The sequence below is a fragment of the Marmota monax genome, unplaced genomic scaffold (assembly GCF_021218885.2).
Source record: "Marmota monax isolate L192 unplaced genomic scaffold, Marmota_monax_Labrador192_F-V1.1 WCK01_AAM20220418_F8-fsc00003, whole genome shotgun sequence".
In the NCBI taxonomy this organism is placed as follows: Eukaryota; Metazoa; Chordata; class Mammalia; order Rodentia; family Sciuridae; genus Marmota; species Marmota monax.
In genome coordinates this window covers 18,054,526-18,077,185 of record NW_026694084.1, presented here as the reverse complement: position 1 = coordinate 18,077,185, position 22,660 = coordinate 18,054,526, and positions in this window count along the sequence as shown.

Below are 22,660 nucleotides of genomic sequence, written 5' to 3'. Positions count from 1 at the left end.
TGTTTTACATTTGTTACCATCTCAAAAAAGTAAGTAGCTTTCTCCATATTAATTCCAATAATCATTTTCTTTGGAATTTTAAGTTCTACTACTGCTCCTATAACTTTACTTTTTGTGTTTGATGAAAAAAAATTAGTGTTTTCATCTTGGCTGGGGCCAAAAACTGGATTACTTTTTTATTTCTTTGGTAGAAGTTGTCAGTGTTCAGTTTGGAAGAGAGCTGATGATGAAGTTCAGTCCACTCAAATAGGCTGATACTTTATGAAGAAATGCTACTTATAATCAGGAGGAATGGATAGTTTGGTAGACTATAACAAAACATGAATGAATACAGATCTGCTCAATGTATGCTAGAGAGCCAAACAATGTATATTAGTAAAGCTTAATAGCAATTTGGTTTTAAAGTGATAATCCTCAGAAGATTTCATGGTAACTTCTTTTCTGATTGTCACCCATGAAGGTACCCCTATGATTATTTTCCATATTGATTCCAAAACATTGAATTTGCAAGCCCCTATTAAGTGGTTATTTACAGAATGAAGGTATAGAGATTACCACTGATGAACCTGGGTATATAGAAATATGTTTAAAGAATATTCAATATCTTTAAAATTTTATATTAAATAATATGTTCATATTAATCCTTGACAACTATTGAGTAATTTTCATGATAATACATTTTAAAATGGCATTTTAAAAGAACAGTATATTTCTTTTGGTCATACACTGAATAATCTTGATTTTGCACTTTATTTACAAATTATTTTCTTGTAAACTCCTTGCATTTTGGAAATTATGTTCTCTACATCTAAATTTCAAGTTATTTTTTCATATGCAGTTATTTAAATGGTTTATTACAGAGGTTGTGTGGGTTCATATTACTTTTACTACATACTATTAAAAATTATATTTTGTCAATATTAACTACTATTTATTCAGGTATATACAAAATTGTAATACAAAAGTTTAATGAAAAAAAAATTTATTGTTTTTATATAATTTTAACTCTGTGGGAAGTCAGAATCACACTGGTCTGTATCACATTTAAATTGGTATTAATTAATTGAGTATTTTAAAGATCATGCAATTTAGTTCTTTAATAAAGAATCTTAGTGAGGCTTGACATGGTACAATGTTAAATTATAAGTTAAAGTACAAATTGAAAATAGAGACAATCCAAATATTCTTTTGTTAAAAGACCAAATTAACAAAACTTTTGACATACTAATATTTGTGGCTTTTATGAAATTTCCTTCCTAATGAAAATCCATAACCAAATGACATAAATCTTCAAGATGAATGTATATATACATTTTCTTTGGTGCTGGGTGTCAAACCAAGGCTTCACGTATGCTGGGCAAATGCTATTCACCTGAGCTATAACCCAAATACTTAATGAAGAAAACTTTCTCATAATCATGAATTTTTCATTACATTGTTACACCTTTATTATTTGTAACTTTACAAACTTTACATCATCGACTTTAAATGTATGTTGAATTGCATAATTTTTATTTAAATAAATTAGAAAACTAAAACATTGGGGTCTGATTTCTATTAAAATGTTACATGTAGATTTTAGAATACCTGAGTTTTTTCTTATAGATTATGATATTGTATTAAAAAAAACATGAAATTCATGAAAAATGTTAAGTTTTGTGGAAATTATATAATATACATTGGCATATTTCATATATAAAGATATTTGCTAATCAACCATTATTATTCTTTTTCCTAGCAAATATTAACCTATTTGTCTATTTGTAATGTTTCCTAAATTCATTTTCTTTCTTTTTCTATTTTTTGCAGTACTGTATTATTGAACCCAGGGCCTCACGCATGGTAAACAAGCACTCCATTGCTACATTTCCAGGTATCCTCAGTTTTATTTTGAGACAGGGTCTCACTAAATTGCTCAGCTATCCTCAAACTGATGATTTTCTTTCTTATCCTCCAAAGTAGCGGGAAATATACGCGTGTACTATCCTCCCCCATTGCAGTCATTTTTATAAATAATTTAATCTATTATTGTTGCCATATAAAAACACCTGAGTGTGGGTAATTTATAAAAAAACAAAAATTTATTTCTCACAGCTATAGGGGATGAGGTTTCAAGATGAAGATCCCAGCACATACAGTGTCTTATGAAGGCATGTCTCTGTTTACAATAAAGAAATTTGTTGCTGCATCTTCTGAAGGGAATGAACACAGCATCCTCACATGGTAGAAGGCAGGAGGACAGGAAAAGGTGAAATCCTCATCAAACCTTTTTATACACGTATTTAATTCCATTTACAAAGACAAAGTCATCATGAGTCAATCACATCCTAACACTTGTACCTCTTAATACTGTTGTATAGAGGATTCAAAATTAATTTTGGAAGAAAAAAAAACATTAAAATGTTAGCAAAGAACAATTAATTTTCCATACTGCTGGCAGTATTAAGCATTCTGTCATATATAATTATCTCAATTTGTATATAAATGTATTAACCAGTTATTTTATTTAATATGTAGATTGGTATATCCATATTAAAAACTGATATGTCAAATATGTATGTGTATATATGTATATTTGTATATATTTGTGTGTGTATGCAGATGATTATATGACAATACAACGTGGTAGAAAATTCAACTCTGGGAACATTCAAGAATTCAAAAATTCAAAGGTAGGATCAGCCAAATCTGCCTGGGGTAATTTTTGAAAGAGTTACAGAAGATGTTTTATCTTGAAACTGAAGTGTGAATAAAATTCCAAAAAGAGAAGGAAACAGTATTCATGAAAGAAGGATTGATGTCCTAAAGAGAATGAGAAAGGAAAAGTAAATGATGAACCATGAACTTGACTGAAACACAGGATACTCAGCTCCAAACAGTACCAACACTCTGGTACGTATAGAAGGAAGAAATACAGCTAGTGCTACAAGAAACCAAGGCAAGCTGTTAGGAGGACTTCTCCATCAAGGTAGAACCCTGTAGTCCAAGGTTTCTGTGATTTCTTGACTTGACTCAAGACTATTTGATGATCCTCTCCATAAACCTACACAGAGGAGGGCACTCAACTGGTTTCCCTGGTCTTATAAACTTATTTTTCTCTGTCTTAATACAATGTGGCCTAGGTCATAGAGAAAAATTCTAAGGCTTCTTTTTCCTAAATATCAGAAGCTGTGTGTTTCTACTTCAGTGTTGACTGTGGCACTTTTTAAATCCAAGATCTTTTCCCTCTCTCCACAGTTACTCAATCAGAATACCTGGAGGTAGACTATTAGCATCAAAAGCTTGTCATGTGACTCCTATGTACCCTGATTATGATTCACTCAGCTGGACTTGGCAGGATGTCCCTATTATGAGTAGAACATAGTGACATAATTAGTCATGCTCTTATGACAAATAAGTATGGGAAGTCTCACTTTTAGAAAAGAGAGCTTGTTCCTTATGATGTACTGAAGACAAAAGCAAACAACAACAATAAAACAATAAAAAAGAAGCACAAGATAAATGTATAATGAAGACCTAAATTATGCTGGTAATTATGCTCAATTCTTGCTAAGTTTTTGAATCTTTGCAGTTCTGAGGCAAATATCAATTTCTAAAGAAAAAACTAAGACATGAGTGTTATGTATATGAGAATACAAGAAATAAACTAAGATGTGAATGTTCTGTGTGTTAGAATAGAAGAAATAAACTAAGACACTTATATTACATCTGTTAAGTACAACTGTTCTATATAGATGAAGATAGTTTTCTCTAATTCCAGGAGACATAGGTGGCTATAATCTTAATTCCTTCTACAATGATGGTGAGTGCATATTCACCTATTCAGATATCCTTCCCAAAGTTAGAAACTATCTCTCATGCCCCCAAGGAAATCTCATTAAAAGTTTATGGGCAAAAAGGAAGATAATATATTGAACATTCCTTTTGGTAATTGCTCTTATTTTATATTACGTAGTAGTCTATATTTAAATATAGGTCTCCACTATAAATTTAACGTGTACAATTGTATCTTTTAAAAGGGATGAATTTATCATTGAGGTAACAGAAATCATTTTTAGATACCTGCTGACAATTGCTCTCATGCAATTCAAATCTTTTAGAGGAATTTTTTTTTGTTAGATTCAAGTTACAGAATTGTTTGCTTTGTTAATTTTATTCCTCTCTCTCAATAATCAAAAGGACACTTAATTTTTAAAAATTAATAAATTCATTAGTGATTTTAAAAATTTTCTTCATGATACTTAGTGTGTTACATCAAAATGTGAAATATTTTTCTTAAAGATAGTTCTTTGATATAATTTAGAAACTTATTTTATTATCAATATATTAAAATAATAACAAGTTACACTGATATGTAGCTCAGTGGTAGAACACCTGATTCAAGTGTATGAGGCCCTGGATCCAATTCCTCACATCATACACACAGATGTGAGCATGCACACACACATTTAGTTTCAAATATGTACTAAGTTACATAGAATATTCATTCTCTCAAATTATATATAAATTATAGAAAGTCCTGTAATTAATTCTTTATAATTGTTTTCAATGAACATTATTTAAGATTTAGTTGAACTTAAATAACTGACTCAACACTAGTAAAGGATGTAGCATAGTAAAACCAGTCATTCTTAATACAAGCCCAGTGGTTCCCCATTTAATAATCCATTTACTTTGTTTATAATACATTCACGTTTCCTTGTGTTATTTATCATGTTACGATAAATAACATCCTGATTCAGGGTGATTTGAAAAGTTAACACATTAAATTTTGGCTAAAGAAGGATCCATGCACAATTCATCCTTGCTTCTTTTCTTTCTTCATTTTTTTTCCCCTGCTTGCCCTATTCTTGCAATGGTCAAGTGTTGCCATCATCATCATGTTGGTTTCAAGATAATTAGAATTGTGCCACATGTCACAATGTGGCACAAATGAGGAAATGTCTAAGTTATTCAGAAGAGTGAATTAAAAATTACCTAGATTATTCTCAGGTGATATGTTCTCATAACTGATTAGCTAACTTAGGTTACAATAATATTCTTAAACTATTCTCTAATGTAAGGCTTGAAGCATCAAAATTCACTTTGATTAATCACAATTTACAACTGGTTTTGAGGGCTGGGTCAGAATAATTTGAATCAAATGATGTCAGGATTCTGTTAGGAAGAAGGAACCAGAGAATTTACATCTGTCACATATATCCTCTAGAGTGAGGAAACATATAGAGAATAAATTGAATAGATCATTAAATTTTTCGATCAACATATGTCTTCTGAAAGAAAAAAATGTATGTTCATTTGAGGTTATTGTGTCAATGCATGTTTATTAAAAACTGGGTAAGTATATGAACAAACAAATAGACATTTGAGTAACAGATACTAATTGTTTAAAAAGTCAAAACACAAATTATGTAAACATACATAGTCATTTTGTTTTTAACTTATTTCTGATGAAATAAGAGGCAATATATTTATGATATTTTAATTTCTGTGTTGATGCAGAAATTTTATTGTTAATTCAATGGGAGTTAAATTGCTGAGACTTGCAAAAATTGGGGGCCTTATACTATTTTTATATGGGTTACTTAGGTGGTAAAGCTATCTTGTACTCTTTGTGTAACTTTAGTGAACTTTGTTCAGCAAAGGAGAATAAATCAAAATGTGTAGTATAGCTCCATATCTTCTGCTAGCATAGTGCAATTAGTATGAAAGTAAAATACATACACCACTTCTGTTTTTTTGAGATAAACCTAAGTCTTAAGAGTTCAGAGTGGAGGGTACTTGAATTATTTGATTTAGTTTTGGCTTTGCAGTGGTAACCAATAAACCCTGCAAATACAATGATACAGGACAAGAAAGATATCGTTCACTGCAAACCTGCTATATATCAGTGGAGTCAATATTGAATACAGTGACTTAGTTTCCTACATTCTATCCTTCTTAAGCTGCTACTACTTTAACAGGTAGAATCCAGAAGACAGAAAGGAAAGATGAGGTCAAGGATACATATCCCATCAATTTAATCCAGCTACAAATGATGGACATAAATGACAATATATGTATGAGCAATGAGTACTAACAATGTTGTAACAGAATTTAGGCTTGCTCCATGCATAGTCAGTTTAAGAAGTCAAAGAAGAATAGGAAGAAGAAGGGCAGAGTTATATTTTATAAATATAGACCAATATCTATGACTCATCACTAGGATGCTTTTTCTTTCATGCTTGGCTACATGACTCTCTTTTACCAATGGAATAATATATAAAAAAAAAGATGTACTGGTGAAAAAAAACTTCAGAAGCCAATTAATACTACTTACCTATAATATTTTCCCCTGTCAAAATAAAAGTGTACAAGCTTCAAATAGTCTACTTAATCAACACCATAGGAGACAAATAAGGTCAATGGAGTGACCCTTTGGGTTTTCTTTTTATGGCTTCAGGATTTTCTTGATTATCTCAATAACCTCACCAGGACAGATTTCCTTCATTGCTCAAGCACACAAAATTGCAGAAGTAGATACCTACAGGCAATAGATCCATAATCAATGTCCAAATGAGGAAAGCTGAACCAAGTACAGCTGTATTAGATTCCCATTCTGCCCAAGATCCCACAAGGCTAAAGAGTTGAGATTAAAGCAGGGTTCTGGTCAAGACTTATGTCAGAGTCCACTTGTTTCATCCTTATACTCTTTCTGTGAGTGTAGGCTGCTCATTTCCTATCTCCCAGGTTGTTTTACTTTGGAATCAGATCAGAAAAATAATAGTATTTTCAAGGAACTATCTCTTAAATTATACCAAAATTATGCTATTTAAATTGATGCTTCAGCAAAGTTGAATGTTTTGACATAGAATTGAATATATATATATATATATATATATATATATATATATATATATATAATAAATTTTCAATTTAAAATAAGAAATAATGCATATTTCTAAGCCAAATACCTTATTCTCAAAGCAGCAATACAGAAAGAAATGAATTTAAACACCAACAATTTTTAATAAAGGGTGCAAGTTCACACATATGTATACACATAAGATTTTAGTGTTTTAAGAACTGATTTTAGATGCACATTTCCATCTATGGTGACTAACTGCAATACATAATATATTATTTCACCAAGTTTTAAAAATCCTTTTAAAACATATAATTTTAGTATTCTGAAATAAAGGAAAGTTAATCTGATCCCAGTTGTGCCTTCAAAGCTCATTCACACATTGAAAGCAGATTAGAGATTTATTGGTTCTTTAGACCCAGGGTAAAAGAATCACAAGATATAGTGTCTCAAGGGCAACTAAACCAGTAGAAGTTTACAACATAATAAAATAACAGAAATTACTGAGTGTTTTGGGGGCAACAAATGGCAGTGATCTTACTTTGTTGCCTCAGAGATTTGAAATGGTAGAGGAATCTTGGTGTGTAAGCTATAATTGATATGGCAAAATATTCAGGGGAGACATGAAAAAGCAAAAATAATACTCTAAGGACCAACAGAAGACACTTTAGATAGTAGGCCCAGGATAGTAATTTCCTTTGAATTATGCTTCTCACTCTGGTGAGAAAAAGAAAAATCAGTTGTTTAGAAAGCTAATCACAAACATATTTGTTAAAACATTTTTTAAAAGGATACCATAAATAAACAATCTTCTTAAGAACTGCTTTTTTTAATTAGAAAATTGTTTTAAATTTTAAAGAAAAAATCATGTTCAACATTCCTTATACTATTAATTTAATTTGATACAGTTATTGGTGCATTAAAAATCAATTTCAAGATTTCTCTGGTTTTGTTCTCTTGCAAAATTTTTTGAGTAATTCTGATGTTTAATTTTCAAAAAAATCTTTCATCACTTAATTGTATGTGAATCATAATATGTAATGAGAACAAGATACATTAACATTAACTTAATGGATATCTTAGGCATATAAAGTGGCATGTCGAAATCCTAATGAAATTCGTGTTAAAATCAGCCTCAATTTTGAAGCTCATGTTAATCATTTTCTCTTCCCCTTATGCACTCAGTTAAAAGTATGTGCTTTCTTGGTAAGTAATATAAACCAAAATTCACACTGAAATTCACCCTGAAAACTATTTTTTCCTTTCTTTCTTTCTTTTCTTGTTTTTTTTTTTTTTTTTTGTTGTTGTTGTTTTTCTCTTTCGGTACTGGGGATTGAGTCTAGAGTGCTCCACTACTGAGGTATATCTCCTTTATTTTTTTTTTTTTATTTTGAGACTAGGTCTTCTTGAGGCCAATCTCAAACTTAGAATCCTCCTGTCTCAGCCTCAAGAGTCACTAGTATTACATTTGTGCACCACCACACCCAGCAACAATTATGTTTCATAAAAAATAATTCTGGATGTTTAATTGAGCTAGATAGAATTAAGAATTATTGACTAAGTTAAATGATAGAGCATTCAAATATTTTCTTTGTATTTAAAAATTTCATCTATTTGAATGACTATTTTTGTAAGCAAACTGGAAATCTCAGGAAGTTGACAAATTCATAGAAGCCCCTTCTGATTAAAAAATAAATCAATAAACCAAACCATAGAAACAATCACAGGTAAGATTACCAAATGTATTGTACAGAAAATAGAAGATGAATCACATTTTTAGAGAGATATTTTCTTAGAAATAATTCCATGAAAAGTTACCGTAAATATTCATAAAATATTCTTATAACAGGATATAGAGGCATAGAACACAAGAGTTTCAGGCCACAGACAATTAATCATAGATATCCTTCATAAAGAAAAGTCATTTTCACAATAGATACTTTTTGCTTTCTCATTAAAACAATTAAAGGCTGTATATATTTTACAGATAGAGGGAATTTGAGTAAAAACACTTTTACCCAAGGATCAGCTTATGGCATCTCTAGTTCACTGTGCAGCCCTTTCCCAACCACAGTCAATATGTTTTAATACTACAGAGTTTTGTATTATAATGTAAGCCAATACGGAATTAAAAAATAAAAGATTTTAAACGATATTTTAGAAAGATTTCCTTACTGAAATTGCTTTGCTTATTTAAAGCAAATTATGTAGTTCATGAATTAGTTAAGCATCAAGATTTTATCAAAATTGTAGCAATAGTAAGAATCAATATTTATATACCAGATTTTTTAAAAAAATTCTAAACAGTCAAATTTATGATGTTTTTTTCTTTTTCTAATAGCACAAAAATCACTGCATGTATTCTTTGATTAAATAAATAAATCAATTAACTACATCTTTCTATTTTTCTATTTATCTATTTTCCCTGAGAAAATGTCATTATCATTAATTTCTACTGCTGAGATGCATTGCTGAGAGAAAAAGCAAAAACTTTCATTAAACCACACAATTTATAAATATTAATTAAAACTAAAATGCCATATAAACAAAATATAGCTAGAAGAATTGATGAGAATTAGCTACAAATAAAAAAAAACAGAAGAAAGAAAAAGTGCTTAAAAATAGGGATCTTTAACATGCTCACATATTTTGAAGTAGCAAACCTGTCTCCTTCAGCTTAGCTGAATAGTGCTGACTGAATATCCCGCAAAGCCTTGTAGTCAGGAACCACAGACAGTAGTAGATAGATTGGGGATTTAGAGGGCAAGGGAGATGCTCTAAGTGAAAGTACCAATTTATCAACCTCTGACAATCCTGAGTCTGCAGGAAACAAGAGAAAGGTGGGCAGGTAGCAAATGAAAATGAAAGGAGTGGAAAATAGACTTGCCTCCTGATTCAATGCCAGTTAATTGAGAAGGGGGGATTTTAAAATATTTTATACATTGGGTAAATTGTATGCTATATTTTTGGAATTTACTATAAAATATTTGTTAGTTATAGAACAAACTCATTTGAATTTCATAAGAAGACCATGTAGTTTTTCTTTTATGCAATGAATTTAATCTTTAAAAGACATTTGATATTGACTTTCATGCCAAATAGTCATAAAACATTATTAACACTATCTTCAGTGTCTGTATACTTGAAATTTATGCATCAAATTTATGTGAGGGGAAAGAAAGGTAAATATTTCAATCTACTTAACACTATGCAAATAAAATAACTGACAATATTTGACACTGATCAGTTCAAATGCATTTTAATCTGGAGGTTTACAAAGCCATGCTACAAATTCATGCCAAATATATGATTGTTTACTATGCAAACATTGATTTATTTTGAACTTTTACATGTTAAAATATTAATTGACTTTCGAGATCGCTCATAATTAATGGACCATGTGTTTTCCATACAACTACACGGCAGGTTCTTTAAAGTTTTAAGCATATTTGCTCTTAGATACTGTGTGGTAAGAATCCAGAACTATAACCCTGATTAACAAAGTGATTTCATCAAGTTTAGAGTTATAACAACTTTTGTTTAATTTCAATTATTTTAATTTTTCTGTTACCACCATAGCCAGTGCTATCACAATTACTACTATAAAATTATCATAAATGCAACATTTAGTGATGACATGTGTCTCACCTGTCAAAATATTTTTAGGGTTAAAATGTACATTTCTTTCTTTATTCCATAGTAGTTGAGGTCCTATTTACTATTCTGCATTATGTTCTACCATGATTGGTGTCTAAAAGTCACTTTATCTCTGAATTTATGGAATACAGTATTTTAGGATAAAACTTCAAGAAAAAATATTTTTAATTAATCATTATAGCTTTGATATTCATATACTTACTCAAAAGTTGCATATGGTTTTTACATTTCCATAATGACTTACAGTTTTAATACCTGAATTCCAATAAACATTTTTAGAAAATTAATAGATATTCTACTCTATTATTCTTAATAACTAAAAAGTATTTTAATTAGAACAAATTATTTTAATGATTACTTATTTACAGTTATTCTTTCAAACAACTTGTTAATTTTGGACCCATGATCTATATGAAAATGTTCCCTTTTAATATTGTAATGATCACTCATATAAACTATGTATTTGCCCACATGCAATCCTCTCTCTAACGGTGCAGAAAGTTGAAGTTCCAGAAACTCAACTCCTTATTGAAAAGTGCACCTTATTACTAATATTATTCATTATTGTCAAAATACAAAGAACTTACATTTCACTGTCAGTAAAAATCCTACTCTTTTAATAAATCATATTTGGCATATTAGAAGATCACAACTTGACATTATGAGATACATAAAATAGTAAATTGGTTACTGTAGTGAAGCAAATTAATGTAACAATCATAGAGTTGTGTTTTTTGTGACACAAACAGATAAAATCTACTTATTAAACAAATATTCCAAGTAAAATACACTTATGCAGTTCTCATATTGTATATTAGATCTCTAGACTTACTTATCCTATATATTTGTTACTTTGTATTGATATACCTCTTGTCTGTCTTATAATACACATCAGTGAAATTGTGCAGTAATTTTTTTAGGTGTCCCACATAATTTAATGTGCTCTTGGTTAATCTACATTGTGAAAAATGGCAAATTCTCCTTGTTTTTTAAGATTAATGCAAGATTTTTATATCACTTGTAATATTTTATCATATATACACAAATGCACAGGCACAAACACACACCCACCACATTTTCTTATCTTTTGTTTCTATATCTTGGCTCTTGTTTATTTGTAATTGTTTAAAAATTTGGAATATCAAAGCCTTGTCTAAGAGTTTGCAAATGTATTCACAGCTGGTATTTTTTAAATGGTGATTTTTCATTTTATGCACATGTACTCTCTGGTCTTTACTTTTGATGTCAAATGTAAAGGAGTCCCCTAATCATATGATTGTACATGTACAAATAATTTGTTATTTTCTAATTTGTAATCTAAATATTTAGTTTTTCTTGTATGTATGTTTGCATTAATCTTCCAGGACTCCCCCCCCCATTCCACCTTAAACTGAGTGTTAAAATATCCATCAAATCTACATTGTCATGGTAATAGTGAGAAAGAGTGGTAGAGAATAATGAGAATGAAAAGAGGTTAAAATATGTTGTTTGCACAAGTAGCCTTCAAAATGATATGTAGATTTTGTTAGTTAAAAATATTCATCACATATTTCTGAAATTAAGTTGTACTTTACTCCTTTTATACTTTAGTAAAAAGATAGTAGCTTTGTCCCTAAGAAGATCAAGTGGAATTCAAAGTGGACAGATAATAAGTGCAACATATGGGTCCATGATCTAAGCAAAACAATATTGCTTTCTCTTCTTACTACTCCTATCTTCACCAGAGTAGCTATGCATTTGTTAGGGTATAGTCAAAACTCTAGATTAAAATTAGGGTAAATTTATTTTACTAAAGTGTCTTCTTCTTTCATATCTTTAATCGTACAAAATCTTTAATGGAGTGTTCTCACAACCTCAAGTCTGCCCTCAAAAATAACTCTGCTGCTACCTTTTTTTAAACAAATAGAACAATAAAAAAGGAGACATCTATTATCAAGTTAAATTTGCTTCAGTGTTTTTAGTATCACATAGTAGACTTTAACTATAGTTTTCAAATGTTTACTCTAAACATTCCTTACAGCAGCCTTCACTGGCAATCTTGTTAAAATATTGGAAGTCTGTGTCTCTTGAGATCCTTGAAATCTTAAAAAACAATAAAATGGCAGTCCTAGACTCTTTCCAAATGAATCTTATCTATACCAATATTTTGTACAGAGGAGTGTAATACAATTCCATGATTGTCTAAAGTAGTTCCACTATTTTCTTATTTTTAAATCACTTCTCTAAGGAACAATAACTCACATAAACCAGTTAATTGCTTTGTAAGGACTTTTTTTAAATTTTTAGATAATATAGAATAAACTATGCAAAAGAACTGAAGTACAACCTGATGATAAGAAAAGCTGCATCACTGACAGACATATTTACCTACAGAGTAAGAATAAGTTCAATACTGAAAAACAAGGGAGTCTGACTTTCTTTTCCACATTCTCACTCTTGTCACATTTTCTACTGTCCCACCTTGAATCACAGCAGATGATTGAAGCCACATTCCTCATGCCCCAGGACTTAAAACACATCAAGCTTTCTCACCAATGTGATCAATCCTAGGTCCTTTTAGAAGCACTGGGCTTTATAAACAATCCCTCCTAAAGAGAGAATTGACAGATCAAGTAATCTTCAATATGCTGTCTACTATGTAGGACCTTCTTCCTCTTTCATGATAGTGCTTTAATCAAATGGACATAAAAATTACTACCTCTACTTCACAATCCTTCTGCCTTAGCAAAACTGGCAATCCCTTACTTTGGAACACATTTCAAAAACAAAACCCAGAAAGCTTCCTTCCACCTCTTGAGAGAATGCATTGCCTAAGGTCCTATTAAATCAATTTACCTCTTCTGTTCCCATTCTCTACCATACCGTAATTCCTCTTCTCTAGAATAACAGCCTGTCTAAACTGAGGAGTAATGGAATGAAGGAACTTAAATTATGCCTACCTTTGCCTGAATTATATACAGGCAAGTCTTTACCAGGTTTCAGAATGAAACTCCTGATGGGTTTCAAATTAAAATAGTTTCCATATTTTCTTTGTCTTTAATGACTGGACATTTTTGCAGAATACAAGATATTCATTTTTTTTCCTTTTTGTATTAGTGCATTATAGCTATACATAATATTATCATCCATTTTGAAATAATTAGACAAGCATGATATATAATCTGTTCCAATTTAGTTCCCAGTACTTTCCTTTTCCCATGCCTCCTCTTTCTTCCATGATTTCTTTCCTCTACTCTATTGAGCTTTCTTCTATTCATCTATAACTTTGTTTTTTTCTGTAGAACCATTTTGATTTGGGTTTGTCTGATACCTCTGTTCCAACTGTGATTTGTTAGATCTATGCTTGTATAATCGACATTCATGCATCACAGTGTCAATTGTATTATCCATATTTTCTGTATTTTTGATGTTCTGACATTTGTGCATTCATGGACTGTGGAAAGTCTGCCCTTCCCAAGGCTTCTCAATTCTAGAGATAGCAGAGAGCTCCCTTGAGAGAATCCCTTTCAAATGAAACTAATCAATCTAGGCTGCCCCCAACCAAGGTTCTATATAGTTCCCACAGTCCCTTTCCCTTACATCAGCCCAGGACAGGTATTAGGGGACTGTAACCCACTCCTATAGCCAAAAGCCCACCAGAATTATTGAAATTATCCAATTCTAAATCCTTTATTCTTCTTTATCTTCCATGTCAACATGCTAATAAAGGCTATGAGGTAGGCTTTCCCTTGTCACAGCTTCTGTCTCCTACCAAACCTTGATGACTTTCCTACCTCTGCTTCTTGGAAAATGCAAGCAACAAAAACTTTTTAATAGCAATGGCTTCACCACTTCATCACTGAATCCCATAAGTACAAATGAGGCAGTTTCTTCCTAAACAGATTTAGATTGTGTATTTTTGCAGGCATTGCATAGATGTGATGTTTTATCATCAACAAATTGTATTAGGAAGCATCCCTCCAATTACTAGGGATTTGGTAACCCATCATTCAGTTAAGATGTGGTCTGCCAGATTTCTCAAATACAAAATTATTTCTTCTTTATAATTAATAAAGTTCTTATATAGAGTGTGATATGCACAAATTTTTTTCTTATCAGCTTGCATGCACTAAGTTTATCATTTGTCAATGATTCTTTCCAGAAATAACTGTTACTATGGTAGTCATCAGTGGTTAGCAAATATGTTTTGTCTAATCTACCAATGTCATAGAATTTACTCTTCAATGCCTAGCAATATATGGCTTAATATATCACCCTTTCTTCTGCCCCTTATGGATAGCATTAATTCTTATTCATTTATGCATCGATAGCCTTAATCTACAGGAATACACATCATATTTACATTATCTTTATCTTTGACTTTATTGCCCCTGCATTTAATTTTTTTACATATTGAATTATAATCTCACCCTAGACAAACTTTGCATACTAAAAAAATAAGTAGGGCGACATACTGTAGATAATGGTGATGATTTTAAAATAGATGAAAATTCTTTGATATCCCTCCCTTCAAGAATTATAGACAATAACACATGAACGGAAATCATATGAAAAATGTTTCATATTGGCCCAAGCATATTTGCTAGAGACAGCACTCTGTATTCTACCTCCTTCCACTACTTCATGATAGAGGATCACAGCAACCTTGAATCAAGTACAGAAGACAATAAAGTTGTACATTTATTGTGTTCTGTATGCCCAAATTACTACTAGAAACAAGATTACACTAACAAATAGTCTTTATCCAAGTGTGTCAAAAATGTTTCATATATGTTTTAAGCATGGTATGCTACATTAACTATTTTGTTACAGCTACTAATGAAATAGTATTGCTATTTCTTAATTATTCGATACACTTAATTTATTTCAATTGAGTTTGGAAATTGAATATTACTTTGTAGAAATATGTAACAATTTTAAAAAGGTTTATATTAGCCAGAATAAAGGATTACATAGAGAAAATGTTTAATACTTGAGTAAAATTGTGGTTTTAGAGGTTTTCCATATTAATTTACATGGAGATAGAACGTAGGTTCAAAAAGAGGTTAGAAAAGGGCCAAAGGGAAATAAAGTTTCAGACTACGTCATTTGTGGCAGATGGCAAGGATATTATTTGTGCATAGAAACATACCTTGAAATTCTATGATTGGGAACAGTGACAGACAATAAAATACCTGGCTGATAAAACAACTAGAGAAGACTACATTTAAAATGTCTATTGAAGCATCAGCCTATAGATATGCCAAATTGCACTTGTATTTAAAGAATAAGAATTGGCATTAAAACTGAAATTTCCACCATCTATTTTTTAAAGGACATACCTAAGTAAGGCAACAGTAATTGAGTCCAATACTGTGGGCTTATGAAAAATAGATTTGAAATGGTCAGGTCTTAGACCTGTTTTCAGGCATTGTGATAAATGGAAAAAGCACCATGTTGACAATTTTGTGGCAAGATTAACTAATTAGGCATGTTGTAAATTTTAAGACAGAAATTCATTATTACTCTGTAGTAACAGGATGCATAAGAAAAATAAAGGCCCTTTTTCTGAAGTGCAAAAGGTCATAATGGGCTTTTCTTTTGTTGTTCAAGTATTGGGGATTCAGCACAGTTCTTCACACATGCCATTCAAGTTTTCCACCAATGAGCAATATCTCAAGTCCAATAATGGGCTTATCTTTTCAATATTAGAGCCCAATATAAAAAATCATGAATAAGTGAATAAATTGCTAACAGTAATGTAAATGGAGTGGAATGGAAAGCAGAGATACTAAAATCAAAGGTTAATGCTGTCGTAAGAAGCCTCTAAAATGGCCCTCAATGATCGGTGCTTCCTGATTTCCACACCTTTGTGTATTCCCAGCTCTTAAATGTAGCTGGATTTATCCATTAACTTCAAATTAAGTCCATTTATGAGATTTAAATTTGAGAGTAGATTATATAAAGATGGTAGCTTCTAACTTGGGCCTATGTGATTCTCTTACTTGCTGACTATTTAGAAAGGCAGTTGCTGTGCTGCGAACTGAACAATAGAGAAGCCCTTTGTCAAGGAATCAATATCTCCAGGCAGGACTTCATGAGAACCTAAAGCCTGCCAATAGCAGATCTTCCCCAAGCTGAGCTATGATATAACAAAGTATAGGCCAACATTTGAATGGAGCCTCCTTAGAGACATTGAATCAGTAACACTCAGACAGGCTGCACCCAATTCTTGACCCTCAGAAAATATGACTTAAAAAAACGTTGCATTATGCCTCCAAGATTTAAGGTAATTGGTTACATAGCATCCAATTACTACTACCAATGCCCAACTCATTTTTATCCACAGATAACACCTTAATTTAAGGACCTGACAACCAAAAAAATGAAAACATGGTCTTTCATGGCATTAAAAGTTGTTACTTTATATATTATTATCAATATTATCATGAATTATACATTTTAATCTATCCAAATATGCTCAGAAAATTTTTATCCAACTGTAGTGTAAAAATTATACTAAATTGGACAACTGAAAATCGTATCAAAACTCTCCTGAGTTCTTCCAATGAAGTTCTTTTTTTTCTATGAAGTTCTATTTAAGCGTATCTGAGCAAGAATACAAAAATCTAGATATTTTTCACTAACTCAATGCTAAGTTAATGTTTTATATGATATATACATATAATATAATATACACACATATATATGTACATATATATAGCATAAAGACATTAAAATATACTTTTCCTGGAGTATAACTATCAAAAATAAAATGCAATATTTGATGATGTCTTAATGTAAGTTTTTATAGAAAACAAAGGCTATTAAAAATGTCTTCAGTTAGCTGCAATGTAATGCCAAAGTTTTTAGTAAATGTTGCTAGTCTAGCAATCAATAAAGTAATATAAACTGAGCACCTGTCAGGATCTGCATTTTATCCCATGAAATCCTTCTCTACCCAAAAAATCTTTGTGTAAGATATTTTATATTAAATTGGGATTTGGTGAAATAAATTCTACCCCCAGTTCTACAGACAGAAAATGGCAGAAGTATGATTTATATCTGAGCTCTTCTAACCCCAAATGTACTACTTCTCGTGAAATAGAAAGCTGTGTTCAGTGGAATTAGGTAGATGATAATACTTTACAAGTATCAGAGGGTGAAGCAACTCAGATTTCTTTTGTGTTGGACATGTCTTAGGTTATTGCTTCTTGGTGGATTCATTGTGAATTAAGTGTATATTAACCTGTGAGCAGTTAAACTTCCCATTCTCAAGAAATCATGTTGTTTCTTTCTTTTTTTTAATATATATATATTTTTAGTTGTAGGTGGACAGAATACCTTTATTTTATTTATTTATTTGTAGTCCTGAGGATTGAACCCAGGGTATCACACATGCTAGGTGAGTGTTCTAGTACTTAGCCACATCCTGACCTAAGAAATCCCATTGTTTCTTAGTCTAATATTACCTATTATTTCAAAGGAAGTAAATAATATGCCAGCAATCGAAATGTTCTATCTATATCTCCTGTTGTAGGGAGTAAAACTGACCAAAGTCCTGGTCACTGTGCTCTCATCTACTCTCTTATTAGCTCGACACCACATGCCCCACAGGTTGCTTGAAATTACTACTTAGAGCAGCAACATACATTAATACGGACCCAAATGTACAAAATGCAAAACATCTTAGATGGGAATCTTTGACTTACAGAAATCTTCATCAGAGTTCTTAGCTCTGCTATAGCCTGAGAGCCTTCCTACTTAATCCTTTATTCCAATTCTCTTCCACACAATTAAAATATGCACAGTGGCCTGCAAACTCTTTCAACCTCTTCTGACTTCCTCTCTTTTTGCCATGTGAAGAATTTTTCTCAATAAATCTTTTGTTGATGTTATCCAGTTTGGAAGTCTGCTTTTCAGAAGGCAGTGCAAGTGAAACAAGAAATATCCCAGTGGAGAGGAGAGTCACTAATAAAATAAGTTAGGTGCTTAAAAGATAACATGAAGATCTATGCAAACACATGGTGGGGTTAACTCTTGTTAAGCTCTAGCATCCTACTGAAGCACAACAGGAAACCTGCAGTTGGCCCAAAATAAGAGACCCAGTGTGAGCCTAGAGAAACTCTTACCAAGTTTACCAAACATGCCATTTTTCTCAGTACAAAAGCAGATGTAAATAATACATATACTGAAAATTTGTAGAACTTCAGGCACATCTAAATGTTTAGTCAAAACACATCTATTTTGGTCAAATAATGACCTGAAATTGGATGTCCCAGATTTTCTGGGTATAGGATTAGAGGTGGATGCCCTGAGGTTTTAAAGGTGATCCACCCTCTCCTGACATGATATTGCACTTACTTCATGCTAGAAGATGAAATAGTTACATTCAGAAATTGCCCTCACCTTTTCTCCTAGTGTAACTGACACTTGATTCCCTGCTTCTGCTGGAAGGTGAAAGTGGAGTTTCTTTGTTTCTGAGCTTCTGCAGGCAGGTGGGGACGATTTAAGGTTGTAGGTCTCTGCTATGGAGAAGTACTGTAGCTTTAAGCATGGGCCATGTCTTCCAGTGTTGGAGTAGACTCTAGTAGCTCACCATCAATTTCTTCTTCTCTCTGGGTTCTGGTCTCATGAATTCTAAGAATGAAATCCACAGACCAGGATGAGTGTCAGAATAGAAACAGGAACAGAATTCTTGCCAGGGCAAGAGAGGAACCCATAGCAGATTTCCTCTATCAAATATATTAGTCTAGGGGTCTTGGGTCACTGCACTTGGGTCACGGCTATTGATCCAAACTTATGCTATTCAGGGTTTGGAAACATACTGACTATTGGCCAACTCTCCAGTGCCAACTTCCATTCAGGTCTGCCCCATGTCCATTTTCTCACTGAGAGTCAAGAAACAGGAAATTGAAGTTCTGATATGGTCTATGCTAGCAGATTCTGTGTCGTAGTGCTGTGTGTAGCTGGCTATGGCAGGAGGCATCTGTAATGTGCCCAGTCCTGGCCACTGAAGGATAACAGGTCTGCATGCCTTGGCTCCACATTGCTTCACCAGTGGCCATGCTGGCATGGCGGGCTACAAGAGGCTGCATATTGTGATTGAGACCTCAGCTCCAACCCACCTGCTGCCACTCCACTGTTGGGCTCCCGCTTAGCTTCTCAGCAGGGGCCAGTGGTCTGACTGCAGGGCTGGGCAACTAGGAGCTTGATACTAGAGGCCAGAAAGGTAAGTTGTGTCAAATCCAAACACAACTAGGACCTGACAAGGGAGGGAAGAGTCTAGAGGCTGAAGGTATACAAGAATCAGATAACAGATACTGAAGGAGTAATGGAAAGCCCCTGAGATTAAATTTTGAGAATACTTGATCCAAGAAGCCAGAATATAAGAGTTCATTAAAAAAATAGATTGATTTGGCATTTTTCTAGGACATTAGACTCAATACCCTTGAAAAGAACTCCAGGCTTTGCACAAACTCACTACTAGCATGGCTTATTGAAGCCTGAAAAAAAAAAAAACATCCATTTCTAGTGAAATGAAAATGAGTGAGTTACCTTAAAAGTTAACAAGGAGTAAAGAGGTTGAGGGAAGAAGGTGTGAAAAAGGCATATTATTGGAGAGAGCAGAACATTTTCTCTCACAGAGGAAATGCTCCATGGAAGGTCGAGAGAACACCCTACTGGTCATCAAGGTCATTAGTTAAGTGTGTGGGCAAATGGCTCCAGTACAACTGACAGCAGAATCATCCACCATAGAGTTGGCCTAATTGTTACTCAAGGGAATGCTGTGTGCCCAGTGAAATAGAGGCCAGAGGACAGGACTTAACTAGCAAAAGCTAGGGTATAGTGATTACCACAACAAAGCCTAGAGGGCTTCTCATGATGACCATGGGGTCAGCAGAGATAGAAATCACAGAAAACAACACAAAACTGCTTAATGAAGCAACTCCCCACACAGGCCAAGATAATACACACAAACACACAAAAACAATTTTGCATGGCAAACAGAAAGACAGATCACCATTAAAGTGCCTAAAGGGCTATGGTTTGTCCTTATATATTTATTTAATTAACAAGTATATATATATTTATTTAATTAACAAGTATGGTCCTTCCTCAAACTGATGAGAACCTAGAGAATAATTAAAGATATCAAAATTTGATTAAATAATAGCCTGATCATAGCCTTAGGGCTGGATGTGTTATCTATGCTACAGAAGATTAATAAGCCCTTTTTACATGATGTGTAGCATTGTTTGGGTAAATATTTTATTTTCCAATTTAATGAGAAAAAAATATATATAAGACAGAGTTGGTAGCTATGTAAAATAGTTGACAATATTCACTTACAGTTTCCCCTCAGAGGTATGTGGATATTTCCACTCTCTATCATTATACCTGAACTACTAGTGTCCCTCAGAACACTATCTGATTCCTTACATCAATGACATCATGCTGACAGGGCAGTGTGAGAAAGAGATAGTAAGCACTCTAAAGATTACTGGTGATCTCTACATTGTGTGACATATAGTCTATAAAAATTTCAGTGATGATTCTAAGGATTCATTGACTAGAGTGCACCAGGATTATTTTTCTAAAGTCAAAAAAGAATACAAAGCTCCATTTCAAATCTCTGTCAGAGAAAGGGTAGACAGCACTTCATAAAAGTCTCTGGCTTTTGGATACAGTACCTTCCATACTTAGGAATGGAGAATCTGGGCCATATGTCAGGTAATATTAGCTGGCCTGTGGTTAGGAATAAACTATAGTAGATTCACAGTGATTCAAACAACCCTGCCACTGAGACCATGCATAGTGTCAAATCTTATGGCGTTAGAAGTTTCACTGGTAGGAAAAGATTAAATATGCAGCTAATTCCATGTCCTAGGGGTAGAAAAGCAGAACTTTTTTTTTTGGGGGGGCGTACCTGGGATTGAACCCAGCAGTGTTTAACACTGAGCCACATCCTCAGCCTTTTTTGTATTTAATTTTGGAGACAGAGTCTTGCTGAATTGCTTAGGGTGTTGCTAAATTACTGAGGCTGGCTTTGATTTCACAATCCTCATGCCTCTGCCTTCTGAGCTGCTGGAATTATAGGAATGCACCACTGCACCTGGCCCAAAATGCAGACCTTTTGTATTCTGGTGCTGGCCATGTGGTCCACAGCAGAGTACTGTCTTTATAAAATGATCTTTGCATGCATTGAGGTCTTCTGGTAGAGTTGAAATTCTTGCTTGTGGGACATCAAGTCTCTGTGTTTCTGAAACTGCCTATTTTATGTTTGTTTCTATTTGTCTCTGAAGGTATAAACTGGATAAGCCCAGCAGAAGTCCATCATAAGATGAAAATGGTATATCCAGAGTAGAGCACAAGTAAGGTGCATATGATTAAAAACATCCTTATGCCCACCACAGTTGCAAGGGTGTTCCTCTCCCAGCTCCCATCCATGGTTAGTGGGGTGAAGGTAGGGAAAACCCAAATGCCCAGCTGAAGGAGGAAGAAATTAAGTGAGCTTAGATTATATGTGACTCACACAATGTTTGGTAACAAGCTAAAAAATCACCAGTGACTTCATTTTGCTATATTCAGTCAGAACTTTTCTTGGAAAGTAGAGGACAGGATTAATCTTTTGAATGAGAGAAGCTGTGAGTTCAATTGGTAATTCACAGTTATTAACAAGATAGTAGTCAGGCTGGGGATATAGCTCAGTGGTAGAGTGTTTGTCTTATATGTTCAAGGCCCTAAGTTTGATCCCCGACATTGCAAAAAGGTAAAACAATGGAAAAAGAAAAAGAAAAAAAGTGGTCAAGGTGAAAATATACACTTGTAGTTCTAGATACTGGCTATTGTTTCAATACTTTTATAAGTAGCTTATGAGGAAAAAAAGATTTAAAGATCAGAGTTAAGAAGGTCTTGGGGTAGAGGAAATCAGGGATGGATATATAGTAGAGACATTGGAATGGTAATATATTCATTAACACCTTCAGGGACATACTCATCTACAAAGAATAACCAAGACTATAAATGAGTTGGTCAGTTGATCTGAGCCACTTTACTATTGATTACTCTGGAATAGGCATAATAGACACACAGAAGGAGTGCTCATAATGACAGTAATAGCAGCTATATATAGGTCCAGTAGTGTGAATTCAGATTTTGTAAAGCAAGTTTCACAAT